The 13,875-nt window shown below is 47.0% G+C and overlaps 1 protein-coding gene across 1 annotated transcript in view; it reads left to right on the top strand.

Annotated features, from left to right (window-relative positions):
- Nucleotides 1-923: 923 nt before the first annotated feature.
- The window catches only part of LOC119445114 (uncharacterized), a 130,945-nt gene continuing 117,993 nt past the window's right edge, over nucleotides 924-13,875 (top strand). Inside the window, exon 1 of the mRNA XM_037709436.2 lies at nucleotides 924-990. The gene's annotated coding sequence lies outside the window, so the exon portion shown is untranslated. The remainder of the gene's footprint in view (nucleotides 991-13,875) is intronic.

The following is a 13,875-nucleotide window of genomic DNA, read 5'->3' as shown; positions in this document are numbered from 1 at the left end:
CTGTTCTCACGCCTAATGCGAGGAACCTTTTAGATAGCGTAACGTTTTCCTTTTTTGCTCTGCAAAATAGCATATGCAGCGCATATGCTGCATAAATGTGTTTGATATGCTGGCTATATATATATATATATATATACGTTTCCGCCAGTGACGATTTACCTTCCCGATCACTTTTATTTCCCCTTTTCTTCATTATTTTCTACATTTCAATGTAAGCCGCAGCTACTTACCGCTATGCTTCCCTTGGCCTCATAGGGTCTCGAATCTGGCAGCCTTGATGCCAATAGGTAGCACACGAGAGTTTATTAGCCACGTTCCTGCTCTCCTAACTTCACGTGTTACACGACGCCATCGGGCAAGAGAAGAGTGTTCCAAATCCGCCCGCCATGGCTCCGAGAGGCGCTGGCTAGATCTAGTAGACAGGGCTAGATCTAGTAGACATCAATACCCAAGTTAATGGACGGACTGAAGGCCGCCATCGCTGTGGTACAATTGATAGTGGATCGCACGCGTAATGCGAAGGTTGTGGGTTCGGTTGCCACCGGCGACAAGTTACCTTTTCGTCCAGTTTCATTTCCCCTTTTCTTCATTATTTTCTGCATTTCAGTTTGAACCGCCGCTAATTACTTGTAATGCTTTCGTGGGCTTCATTACCCACAAGGTTTATGGGGCCACGATTAACAAAAATCAAGCCCCTCCGCTTCCCTTTTCATCATATATCTATATATATATATATATATATATATATATATAGATATATATATATATATAGAGAGAGAGAGAGAGGTAGAAGTTCTGCTACGAAGTCATGACTTCACCGGTGCGCTTTTTAACTTTCAGCATTTCAACATGTGCTGCCGGTTATAATAAAAAAAGTTGATTAGTATATATCTTGATTTACCTGCCTTGACAGTGCGATTTCTCATGCAGGTAATTGGCGCCTTCTCCAGAAATCCACCTGAAAAGACGGAGCAACGCTGTCTTTCCCAGGTGATTTTTCAAAAAAAAATGTTTCCCGAGAAAGTGCATCTCTTTCGCAACAGGTTCTCTCCAGCCCTCCAACACACACGCACACGAACACACGCACACAGGCGCAGAAACGGTGCTCAGCCGAGCGTGCGTTCGAATTGATCGATGGTCAGCCGCAGGTTGCACGTGATGTGGCTGTGTGCCAGCGGCGTATGGACGGATTTTCTTCTTTTTCTTTTTTTTTGCACGCCTGGACCATGGCCCTGGCCCGAAAACGGGGGCATCTGACTTATACCGCGATATACAGCGAAGGTCGTTCTCCACGTATATGTCAGCGGCGAGCATCCACGGACTCGAATGCAGTCCAGATCGATTTGCCAGTGAGAGCATCGCGCAGAGGATCGTGGAAGAGAGGGGGGAGGGTTTGCAGCGCGACTGCGAGTTGAGGTGCCGAGGGAACGGAGACGGCAATCCGGGATGGAGAAGAAGATGAGACGAAGTGATGACAAGGCTAGGAAATTCTCGCGAGCATATAGGATCAAGTCGGATGCCGCGCAGCCTGGAGGTAATTGAAGTTCATGTTGAGAATCCTTCGTCATGACAGTGAAAATAATCAGGTGTTGGTTGTTGTTGCTGTTGTCGTTGATGAAGAGGATAATGAAATGTGGCGGAAAACATTATTACAAGAGGCGAGTCAACGCTTAAATTGAAACTGTAATAATACCTAACCTTTCGGATATTTTATTTATTTATTTATTTATTTATTTATTTATTTATTTATTTATTTATTTATTTATTTATTTATTTATTTATTTATTTATTAGTCACGAGAAAAGCTACCAGTGCACGTAGAGTGTATAGTCTTCTGACACGATCGCGAAGAACGTCACCCTCCTAGTTATAAACCCACAGACTCGGGCCTACTATACTTTGCTACTAGGCACCACTCGCAGAATCACGCGCCCGCTCAATCAAACTCCCCCACTTACGTTTTTTGTGTACTTCGTCCGGCTCGCTTACAGCTCGCCCAGCCACTCGATCAAAGCCGCGACCGCGCGGCATAGTTGATACATTCTTGAGACTAGTGATAGTTTTCCTAGTCACGCCTTCTTGGCAGCCAGTTGATCACTCAGGAGTTCGCTTTTATTTTTTTTTTAATCTTAGTAGTGACGCCTGCAGAGCTGCCATATGCATCGCGTTGAAAGAAGTGCCTCTTTTTCTGTAACCAAATACGCGGTCCACGGTCGTGTTCCGCTAAGCAGAGATGTGCTTTCACTGCACTACCTGGACTAACTTATTTTCTTGTGGACTGCCACTTTTATAAGCAGCTTTCTATGCTCCTTCCTCCCACTTCGCGAGTGTTGCACCACCGAGTAGACCACAACTTGGACCACTGGCGATATGCCACTGGGTGTACGCGCCCGAATGAATAGCATACAGGTTCTCGCGACCAGCGATATACAGTCACGCCTCCCCGGCTGTCCGTCATTCACCACGAGCGCTCTACATTCCGTGAACGACGCCTATAGAGTTGCTAACGCGTCACAAAGATCGACGTGCTTTCTTTTTTCTTCTGTAACCGAAACACTCGGTCCATTATCACGTTCCACTAAAAAGAGATAGATGTGCGTTGACTGTCCCACGGGACATTCTTGTGGAGAGCAACCTAGGTAACTTGATTCACGTTGTAAATGTTGTCGAAATTTGTGCATTTATTGAGGCTTAGCACTAGGGTTACTTGAACAATATGATATGCATGTGCATGTGCAATAGTGTGTTTATATGCACAGTGTGTATGAACATCTAATAACGCTTACGCATGTGAGACATATCTCTGGTAACGCTTTTTCCTTCTTTTTTTTGGCATTTGCATTTTTTCGTAGACTTAATGGGTAGTGTGTTTATGGTATGCCTGGGAGCGTTATAATTATGATGAAAGGGGTATCCTGAATTGATTTCCTATCAGTGTCGTGTGAAAAGTGGCCTTAATGCAGCCTTTTTCCCCCCCGTTTAACAGTTCATCTACAGTTAATAAACGACAACAACGCAAACGGTTTTTTGCTATTCCATTCGTGATAGATTTTTGGCCACTAAACGCTCCAGGTGCCCTGCCAGGCTTGGCCTGACTATGGGAGCGTCTTCAGCCGACAAGAAAAACGCCCTCTATATAGCTTTCTGACCAGAGCCGACTCCGTAAGCAGACCGGGAGTGCGTCCCGCATGGTTGCCCATAAACTTTACGACGCTATGAACCCGCATAGCCGGTGACGCAGTTGCTGCCGAGGAGGGCCCTTCTTCTTGGTTTCTTTCCGTACTCGTTCGGTGGCCGATAACCGCCGAGATCACTGCCCCGTGACCTCCCCGCATTCACTGCTCACTGCGTCGCAAAATCCGCACAGTGCTGAGGAACAGGCAGAACTGAACATTCTCGTTTGTCTCTAGTCCTGAACATTTATGCATGTGAATAAAACACAAACTGAACGGAACGACTCATAAACTGTACTTTAAGCGGTACTTATAAGCCTTACTTATAAGTGCTACTTATAAGTAGCACTTGTAAGCGGTGCCAATCGCGGACCAACGTCCCGAAACTGCAGTACAGTTGGTTATGACCGACGCCGTAACAGAGGGCTCGGGATTAACTTTGACCACTTGGGGGTTCTTTTACCCGTCACACAAATCTAAGTTCGCGAACGTTTCCCTGTATTCCGCCCCCATCGACATGCGGTTACCGCAGGCTGTGAATCGAACCCGCGACCTAATGCTCAACGGCAGAACTCCATAGCCACTAAGCCACCACAGTGCGTCTCTGGGACAGTTCGAGAAAAAGCGCACACACGAATGTAACGCTCACAAAAAAAAAAAGAATTCAGACAGTCTGTAGATATTCTATAAAATTCGAATAGAATACTTATTTGCCTTCATATGCACATGTCCCTTCTTGTAAACAGAAAGTACACATTTTATTGACAAAAGTTGCTAAGTCTTGTTCGATGTTAGCTATCGTTGTCTGCGCACAAATTTACAGATCTGTTCTGTGCGAGAAATTTGTAGGTAGTCTGTGGACAAGTGCTGAGAAAAAATTATCAGTAACACATCGGCTAACTTTCAAATAGGAGGTCCCAGTGATTGGACTGAAGTTGTCGTTATTATCCACAGCGTGTATGACGTCCATCTCGAGGCTGTATCACTTAAGGTAAGTTGCTGGTAGCGCTGACTGATTACGAAAACAACGATAAGCCAGGGCAAACGTCAGTTTACCACGTACAGTTCCGAAAGGCTAAGAGGCTTGCTACTTACCTTTCGTTTACTGGCCTGACACGAGAGCCAGCTTTCAAAATGTTGCATACGTTTAATGAGAGAGCGCATGCGCGTGCCATCCATAACGCATTGAGAGGTTTCCAGTATCATTGCGCAGCGAGAAATCAATCACTATTTCATTCGTTATCGTCACACACACGCGTGCGTTCGCTTGACGTAGCTCCATATTAACCCCACTATACCATAATTGTCGACAAAACAGAGATTGTCCGTAATAAACGCTAATTCAAAAGCTTTAGACTTGTAGCCCCCAACACAGTTCCGAAGCAGTGTCATTTCTAACTCTAGATACAGTATGTATTCCAATAAGTAAACCCTGTCGAAAGAAATACAAGGGGATAACAAGATTTATTTGTTACTGCCGTAACAAATAACTCTTGTATTTGCTGACCATTGGTGTCGCTACCGCAGAAACTTTGTTCATGTAGCAACAGAAACCTGGCGCTCTGTGTGCTCGTTTCTACAATATCGACAGCTCTTCCTTGAGTTGACGGCTATCGATATATCGTATGTCTGAAGTTGCCTACAAGCAGGGGCTCCGGAAACGGGGGCGGGGGCAGTGGGGGCAATCGCCCCCACAGGTTCTAAACCAGTGCCCCCACAGCCCCCACATGCCCCCACACTCAAAGCTGTTCCGACCCCCCACTTCCTTTCTCTTGGAAGCTTGTGAATTCTGAGACTCTCTTTGTCGGTGCATTTGCTGCGTCGAGAGTGCTGCCTGTGTTCGCCTGCATGGTTCAACGTATCTTCCATCCTGAAGTGGTTATCTTGGAGGAGAAGGCTTGCGCTCTATTCTGCAGCCCTTGCTGGTTGCTGGAGCACGTCTCCGCTCCACGAATTTAGGATGCCTCTCGTTCTCTGATTTTTTCTTTGCCCCTACCCAAGCCCATGAAACGCAAGATAACAAAGGTTGGTGTAAGCCTGTTCCTAGAAAAGCACGATTTAAATAAGACTGCAGCCTTCCTTTCTCTGCACTGCGCTTCGGCGATGGTTGTTGATTACGTATATATATATATATATATATATATATATAGAGAGAGAGAGAGAGAGAGAGAAAGAGAGAGAGAGAGAGAGATACAGAGAGACAGAGAGAGGTGAACTACACGATGCGACATGTGCCCCAGACGTCGCCCCCACACATCAGATATATTTCCGGAGCCCCTGCCTACAAGACGCCACTGCGTAATCCCGAACGTGATTACTTTTCAACCGGGAAGTCCTATTCTTCTATTGCGAACGAAGTTGCCATGAAAGAACAGCCCACAATATTGCCGCCCAGCTTAATTGATAAGGGTACCGGAAAGTAGGATTTCTGAAAATTAATGCTGCTCGAATTCCTCTCTCTGCCTTTCTCTCTCTGATTCATAGTTCCGTGAAACTGAAATTCTCCACGATTAGCCATAAACCGTTAACGAGTTAGAAACACGGACACTTTAACTATATAAACTTCGTCCCCCATTTCTCAGCCGCTACCATTCTAATTAGCAGCGGCGTCCATCCAGAAAGTACTGGCAGAACCGGCCTTACCCACTTCCCGTCAGCGGCCTGTTGCGGAGGCAACGGCGACCTGTAACATTAAAGCCCAGCCTCCTGCGCACAAACGGAGCTGGAGGGAATGGGACATTTATTACGTCAGGAGGGCTATTTATTATCCCGCATGTACCGGTTCACGCAGCGAACCCGATTCCCTAGTCGTATAGGCTGCGACTGCTTTGGCAACCTGAACATCATGTAGCGACTACAACGCGAACCGAAATACCATTTGCAGCGAAGAGAGCGGTTAATTATTTGCTCGTTCCCGACGCTATGTAACGCCGCGTCACCGCCCGCACTACATTTTTCAGCGAAGCGGGTTGTAGGGAAAAACCTCCCCTCTCTCTCCCTTCGGTGGCTCTTGCCTACGGCGACGAGGGTTACAGGGGAAACCTGCACCACCTCCCCCACACAATCTCTCGATTATTAGGAAACATCTCTTGGTAGATTGATTAGGGAACAATCTTTGTTTAGGGAACCACCCTTGTTCCTAAGTAGATTGTTTAGGGAACCACTACCCCTCATGGTACAGAAAATGACTATTAGGGATTGTCCACGGTCACATCTCCCAGCCTTCATTTCCCTGCGCTGACCCTTTTGGTTAGGGAATAGTTGTTAAAGGTTATAGGCAACAACCGCCCTTCCACCGTCCCACTTCACGCTTATTGCTATGGACTAGGCGGGTTAGGAAAAGCCTGCACCCTCCTTTCCTATTCTTTTTTTCTCCGCAGGCTCGTTATTATTTCACCGGTCCTCCGTGTGCAGCGCGTCAAGCGAGTAGAAGCTGGGCCGAGGACAAGCGCATTGTATTGCTACAAGTATACATATGTATGGTCGTACGTTATAAGTAGCACAGTACCTGACCAGTTGGGCGGTGGCATAGGCGTGGACGCGCGAACAAGGTTAGTAGGGTAGTGAGCGAGCGAGGGAAGAAAAAAAAAGAAGGAAGGATTGTGGGCTTCCGCAGGGTCGTTGAGGGTCGAGCCAAGCCTCCTGCGAATGTATAAAGCCGTTCCGTGGTGTATACGTATAGCGCCGAGTCGTTAGTGCCTCTATATTTCCCGAAACGGGGCGCGGTTCATTCTGCACAGCGGCAGTGCGCCACTCAGCTCAGTGGTTGCAGCGTGGCGCGTGGGTGAACTAGGGAACGATGAAAAAAAGGGAAGAAAATAAGAAATGGGGAGTAAAAGGGTGGTGTGAGGGGTGACGTGAAGAGCCAACACAAAACTGGATGAAAAGCAAGTGGACAAGAATATTTGAGAGCGTGAAGGGTATAAAGCAGCGGCGCGAGGAAATGGGGAGAGGGGAAGGGTGTTGATGGGAAAACGGGAAGGCCTTTACCGTTGTGGGAAGAATAAAAGGGATAGTTGTGCAAGAAAGGCGAGAAATCAGTTCATAAGGGAGAAACTTGTGCTTATGAAGAAAAAAGGGAGAATTAGAAGGGAATGGAGAGCCGAGAAATGAATAGGGAAGATACGAATCAGAAAACGGAGGATATCCCGATGCCACACAAAAGGAGAAAGTAGCAAGAAAGAAGAGATACCGAGGGAGGAGAGAAAGCGGGAAGTAGTGAAGGTTACGAAGAATGTGAGGGTGCGGAGCACAGGGAGCCGATAGAGGAAAAATTAAAGAAATGCCGAGAAGGGATAATCAAAACCTGTAAACGTGACGAAGGTTATAGAATGAACCGGCACAGGCGAAAGAAAGTGGAGAGGTGTGGATGCCGAACGCAACGAATGGGGAAGAAGGTGAAGGTCAGGAAAAGGGACCGAGTCCTGAGGGATGAAAAGCGGGGATGATGATGGACGACGAGGCGAGTGCTGAAAGGTATTCAAGGACACGGGAGAGCTCGAGTGCGACGAAAATGGGGGTTGAATAGGGATGAAGGACGTGGGATGGCGAGTGAAACAAGGGGAGCACTAAAAAAAGCTCGTGGGACGAGAGATCAGAGAGGGAGAGAGAATGAAAGAGGGATGAATTAACAAAGGTATACCCGACTGGCATACCACACAGACACTGTGAAAGGCGCGGGGGTGAAGAGAAGGTTAATGATTAACCGCCGCTGCTGTCGTCACCGCCGCCTATGTGTACACGTGTACCAAGGGAGGCCGTCCGGAACCGCCTCGCTCAGGCGGCGGTTCCGCGCCCGTTCGCGGGATGAAAAACGACCGATAAAGATTTCCCTGTGCATACAGAAATGGGGGGCACTCTGCATGCGCTGCCGAGGGAGATAATGTTCATTAATTAAAGGTTTTTTTTTGTTTTTTTTAGGAACACCGCGAATGCTCATCTGACGAGCATAGAGCTAGGCGATGATTTGTTCCGTTATTTCGTTCTGGCAAAAGATAACCGGAGCGCTTTTCGAGCTTGAGATGCGAGTGCCGCAAATGCGTCATTCGCGCACGTTCGTTACGATCCGCTTTGAAGTGTCTGAAACTGAGCAGACAGACAGACGACGAAGAAAAGATTTGCAGAAGGTAGACACTGATTAGCATATGGAAGCGTTATGGCGATGACGTGACGGAGTTTATGCACAGGGGAGTACGTATCAGTCGGCGCAGCAGTGGACAGCCAAATGAATTTGAGAGAAACTGTAGGGGGCAGTCCTAACTATTGAGCGGGAAAGTAATGGTACCCGGGGTGGACAAGGTTATTACTTCGTCTGCCACCATTGTGCACCAACGCAGTGCGCGTCAGAGCGTTTGTTCCACAGAAATACCTCGCTTCCATGGAAAGGGCAGTCATGCCAGAAGCTAGAAGAGTTGAAGGTGCGATTACCCCAGCCCCTTCCTCCATTTCAGACGCCTCTGCGAGAAACTCGCCGAATACAGACCTGATCGCTTTTCACATTCGAGCCGGCGCCTAGACTTAGTTGCAAGTGAGCTTCGCAATCTCGCGCGCGCCATCACGTTGAGTTTTTGACATACTCTGCAGAACTCTAACCATCGATTATACAGCGTCGACCCATCACCGAAACTGAAATTACCAACGCACCTTTCACGAGGTGACGCAACACTGCTGTGTCGCTGTAGTTAGGAGTAGCATTCACTAACTCCTACAACTATCTTATTGGAATGGGTGACCCACCCATGTGCACTGAGCGCAATTGTGAAGAGACCATCGAACATCTTCTGTTCCACTGTTCTCGCTTCGCTAATCAACGCCAGACTCTTCAGTGTGCCTTGAACAGACTGGACGACAGGCCATTTACGGAAGCAGAGGTCTTGGGAGCTGGCCTCACAGCTCATCAGCCCAGAAAGCCATTCGAGCTATTCTTCAGTACCTGAAAGCGACAGACTTGAGTGCCCGACTGTAGACATGCTGCACCTTGCTTAGTGCACGTGAACGAACGATCAACACTCGTGTCTTCTCTCTCTCTCTCTTTCTTTCACTCCCCCATTCCGCTTCCCACGTGTAGGGTAGCAAGCTAGACTAAGTCTGGTTAACGTCCCTGCCTTTCCTTCCTCCCTTCTCTCTCTCTCTCTCCATAGAACTACTACTGAACTCCTTCCTCTTCTGTAGGTGTGTCCTCGTGTTTTGTGACGATGACGATGAGGACGATGGCCTGATGGCCCCGCACTTTTGCACGCACGTGTACACTGGCGCAGCGTACGCATACAAATGTTGCCTGTTTGTGTGTTTCATTTATGCAATAAGTGTCGTCTAACTACGAAGGTTTCGCATCTAAAGCTCCTGCAGTGAGCCAAGTTTGGCCCCATCTCGCTTCTCCTTACCCTGTTTCCCAATTAAGCCTCAAGTCATGATTTAGATATATTATTTCCTCTCTCCCTGTCATCGAGGTCTATAACTTGCTGCCGCAAGTAGTTAGCTCCTTAGTTTTAAGTGAATAGGCGCTAGTTTTTTTTTTTTTTTCGTAACACTGTGTAGAAATATGTCCATAGACTTTGTGCACACTATCTATAAGTACACCGTTTTTTAAACGTAGCGCTGCGCGCGCGTGTCTTCGTCATGTGCATTCTGCGGTGCCCACTTTAGGCTAACACAGAGATGACTGCCCCATTTAAGAACAACATATATCACGCGAGCGCTTGGGCGCGCTGCAAAGCCTATTCCGCAAGCGGTCGATTTAATGGGTGAGTCGTTTAGCCCCGAGAAATGTTCATTAGTTCTAGCCAAGAACAGCTCTTTTTTTTTCTTTTTTTTTTGTTCTTATTTTTTTTTTTACGCGGAACGATTCGATGCGTTTTAAGGCTAAGAGTCCCGGCAGTATTACGGGAAGAGCGCGTTATTTATTGGGAGCGATTAGGGGCGGCGCACGCAGTTTATTCTCTATCGGCGGCTTTACAAGAGAGAAAGATTCAGCTATCAAGCGAATTCTCCGAAGATCAGAAAGAAAAGGACAAAAACGATAAACATGGGTATCAGGCCGCTTCCCGCGCGCTTTTAGCCTGGTTTTAGTTAGCTGCGACATCGATCAGGCAAAGCCGTGAAACTAGGTATTTTTGTGTAAGTTAATCCTCTCCGTTATATATGGTGCCTTCGTTAAATCCACATCGTCATTCTCAGCTTCCGTTCTCCAAAGGGTGATGAATCAAGGGTCGACAATCTTGGGGGCCGACACGTGTCTACACGTATTTAGAATCAGTAAACTTTGGCGGAAAGGAGGCGCCGTACGAATTATATACTTTTCAAAAAAAAAACATTACAGATCATAGTGCACCTTTATTCCGATCACTTCAGCTGCTGTCGCTTGACGCTCTGGGTGTACAAGACTGGAGTAATTTTTCATCAAATACCAACTGAAGGGGATCCCTTTACATAAAGCATGTTGGCGATAACCGTACGTAAGACTAGAAACGCGGCCAGCAAGCTCTTTACTCTATCTATTTTCAAGAATAGCCTACTTACAGCCAGAGGCTATCAAAGTTGAATGGCGCTATGGTTTAGAATCGCTTTCCGCATAATATCAGCATCACCTGATATCGCATGATACAAAGAATTTCAAGAAATCTCATGATATCAAGAATCGTCTGCCTCGTATAAGATATTTTTGTTGAATGCGTAATGGACAACCTAAAATGTGTTTTGTTGCTAAATTCGATATTTCTATTAATATTACTTCCAGTGCTTAACTTCATTTTATATGTATGCTACTTCAAATGTGCAACTCGTGGAACATGTACCCGACACTATAGCCATGATCGCCATCTATAGGGTCCTACACTGCTTTGAGATTGAAATGTGTGCAATTCATGTTAGCGGCCTCTTGTCGACGCTTCCAATGGAAGAGACCAGTTTTTGCCGTTCTTGCGCGTACGCGGGACTAACGCGAAATATATTATCAAGCGTTTCTGGTACCTGACAGTATTCACAATTTGGGCTAGTTTCACTGCAACCTATCATATGTCTATAACGCTTGGTGAATGCGACACCAAGGCAAATACGGTGCACCATGCTTGTTTGGCTTCTTTTGAGTTTGTGAGGCATGCAGAATTTCATTTCTGGGTCCCATTTATGCACTCGCTTGTGTCGTCGACCTGGTTGGGTCCAGTGCTCCAACGTACGGTTGCGTATTACGCAACGGATTAGGGCGTTTGTGTCTGTTCGTGAGAACGGAATGCGTACTTCAGAAGCGTTATTTAAAGCAGTTTTTGCTTCAGCGTCTGCCTGTTCGTGCCCTATCACGCCACAGTGTGAAAGGCGCAAGAAGGCTCCTCGCACAGAGAAATCGAAGTGCCTCCCGGATAGCAACAAGTTCTGCGGCAGTTGATGTTGGCCTAGTTTAAACCGCCGTGCGATGATCATATGTGGGATGACGAAGGCTGCAGCCGAGGCATACGGTGTGACAGATCCGTGGGTATACACGTGCACAGGATCTCCGTACTCTGCACAAATGTGAAGCAGGGTAAGTTGCTTGAGGCCAGTGGATGAAACGGATGACTTTTTTTTTTGTAATTTCATGGATCTGCAGAGTGACGAAAGGTTTAGGCAGTACCCACTGGTTCGCAATGAGAAAAATAACTGTAATAAACTATATAGCATGCGGAAAACTTCTATGCAGGACCGAAACACACTGACTAATAGTATCCTCAAAAGTATCTTTATGTCAGTTGATTATGCACCTGAAGAACATTTGAGATCAGGGTTGTTAGTCAGCCTGATTGGTATCCACTTTTGAGACGGTGGTTATTACTTTCTTCATACTAGTTTTTAGTGTGCTGGAGCGTTGCTTTGTACGATGTTAATTCTTTTGGCTTGTACTGATCGCTTTCACGTTATTCCTTATGATCGTCCGGTGCTGGCAATATTGTATTGAGTTCCGTTCCTTTCACGGCTTTCTGCACTATAGCCAATACTGAGCGTAAACGTAAGGTTGTTTTTCATGCGGCAACCAGCGCAGATAACTAAACGCTGTTTCACTAATCATGCCCAGTTAAAGCCTTATTTAACTACATATCGCTCGACATGCGTACCTAGAAATTTGCGCAGGGTGTTGTGCGGCATGCAGACTCCGAGAGTGGTATCAACTGTGTAGGCATCTCGGAGGTCACAACAGACAGTATAATGTAGCGTGTGAAGATTAAATTGTGCCCACTGCGAAGATGAAGTTGTTCTTGAAAAAGATGACGGCGTTCTGCTTGCTGTGTCAAGCATGTAATTCAATATTTTACGTGCGTTTGGTTAGATTCCTCGTAGTATCGCTTAGAGGACGCACTTCCGAGTTGCCTGCTTCCTCTCACACGCTCTCACACCTTGTGTGCCGTCTAAAACCTGTTGGTTGCACGTTTATCAAATTCAGCCGTATTGTCAGATTCGCCATCTGGTCTGGTCGGCTTCGATTTGGCCCCTCAGTACTGCTACGACGTCTCTGGCAGGTTCAAAACGCCAACATGGCGGTCTTCAACAGCACGGCAGTCTTCGACAACCTGGTGGTCTTCGACAACATGACGAAATTTAGTTTCTAGAATAGCACCCAATGTCCTCTTGAGTCCTCAGTGACCGCTTGGAGGATTCTGCTATCCGTGAACGGAACATTTTAAGTTTTCAAGAGATTTCGCTCTTACAAGTTTCTAAATGACAGTCAGACCACAGACGCGTGATCTTTTTATATTTGTGTATTTTCAATTTCCGGCATACCGGCGTGGAGGAAACCGTGCTTCGTGGATATCCAGCGTTTCGGATGATTCCTCGAACGGATTTACGGTGGCGCAATACCGTCCGTTTCTCGTGTGAACGGATCTGACGCGTCGCTTTGCGTCACCTAACTACACATTGTCGCCTTCACCCGAGATTACGACGACGGTGTCGAAAAAGAAGAGAAAATAAAAGCTCGTGTGCTGCAGCCTTGGTTGCGCAAAAGAGAAATATCGGTATAGTCAAGCCGGGCCCGGATCGCGTATACGCACAAGCCTTCGACATCCCCCAACCATATCGCCGTTAGAATTTGGCTGGAAGAGTGCTGCTTCGTAACCGCTCCATTGGGCCATTCTGTTAACCCTAGCCTACCGAATGTCTCAGTAAGGCGCGACAGACGACGCCGGCTAGCTAAACAACAATCTCCTTCAGAGTTCAAGAAGGAGAAGAAGTAAATAAAAACAAAATATCTGTATTTCTCTCCTTCCGTTCTTACTCCAGACGACGCAAAAGTGCCTTTGTTTAAGGAGTAGGAGGGAAGATGCAGAGTGTAAACAATCAGCGAAACGAATGGACAAGGCGGAAACTAAAGGCCGGCTGCGAAATCTAATCGCCCTGCTACCGACGCATTGCACGTTGTCGTCGAGTCCGGAGGCCACTTAGCGAGAGACGCACCATCTGGGTGCGACAAGGAGCGACATGAATGCGAGAAAATGGCTGACGCGCCGATTACGCAGCTGCGACTGCAGGAAAGGGTGAGGCAAGCGCAAATAACGGGAAGAAAAAAGTAAGTATTGACAGAAAACCAATAGCTATAACCAGCGGAACGTGACAAGGCACCGGAAATGAGGTGGTCAAGCATGAAATGGGACGTCGTGATGACAGGGAAAACCGCCCAGCAAAGAACTCGCTGTACGTGTGCGTGACGAGAAATGCAGACGACGCGAGCAGCAGACGA

Source organism: Dermacentor silvarum, chromosome 3 (assembly GCF_013339745.2).
Source record: "Dermacentor silvarum isolate Dsil-2018 chromosome 3, BIME_Dsil_1.4, whole genome shotgun sequence".
NCBI classification, from domain to species: Eukaryota; Metazoa; Arthropoda; class Arachnida; order Ixodida; family Ixodidae; genus Dermacentor; species Dermacentor silvarum.
The sequence above is the reverse complement of the archived record's forward strand: the minus strand, read 5'-3'. Positions and strand labels throughout refer to the sequence as shown.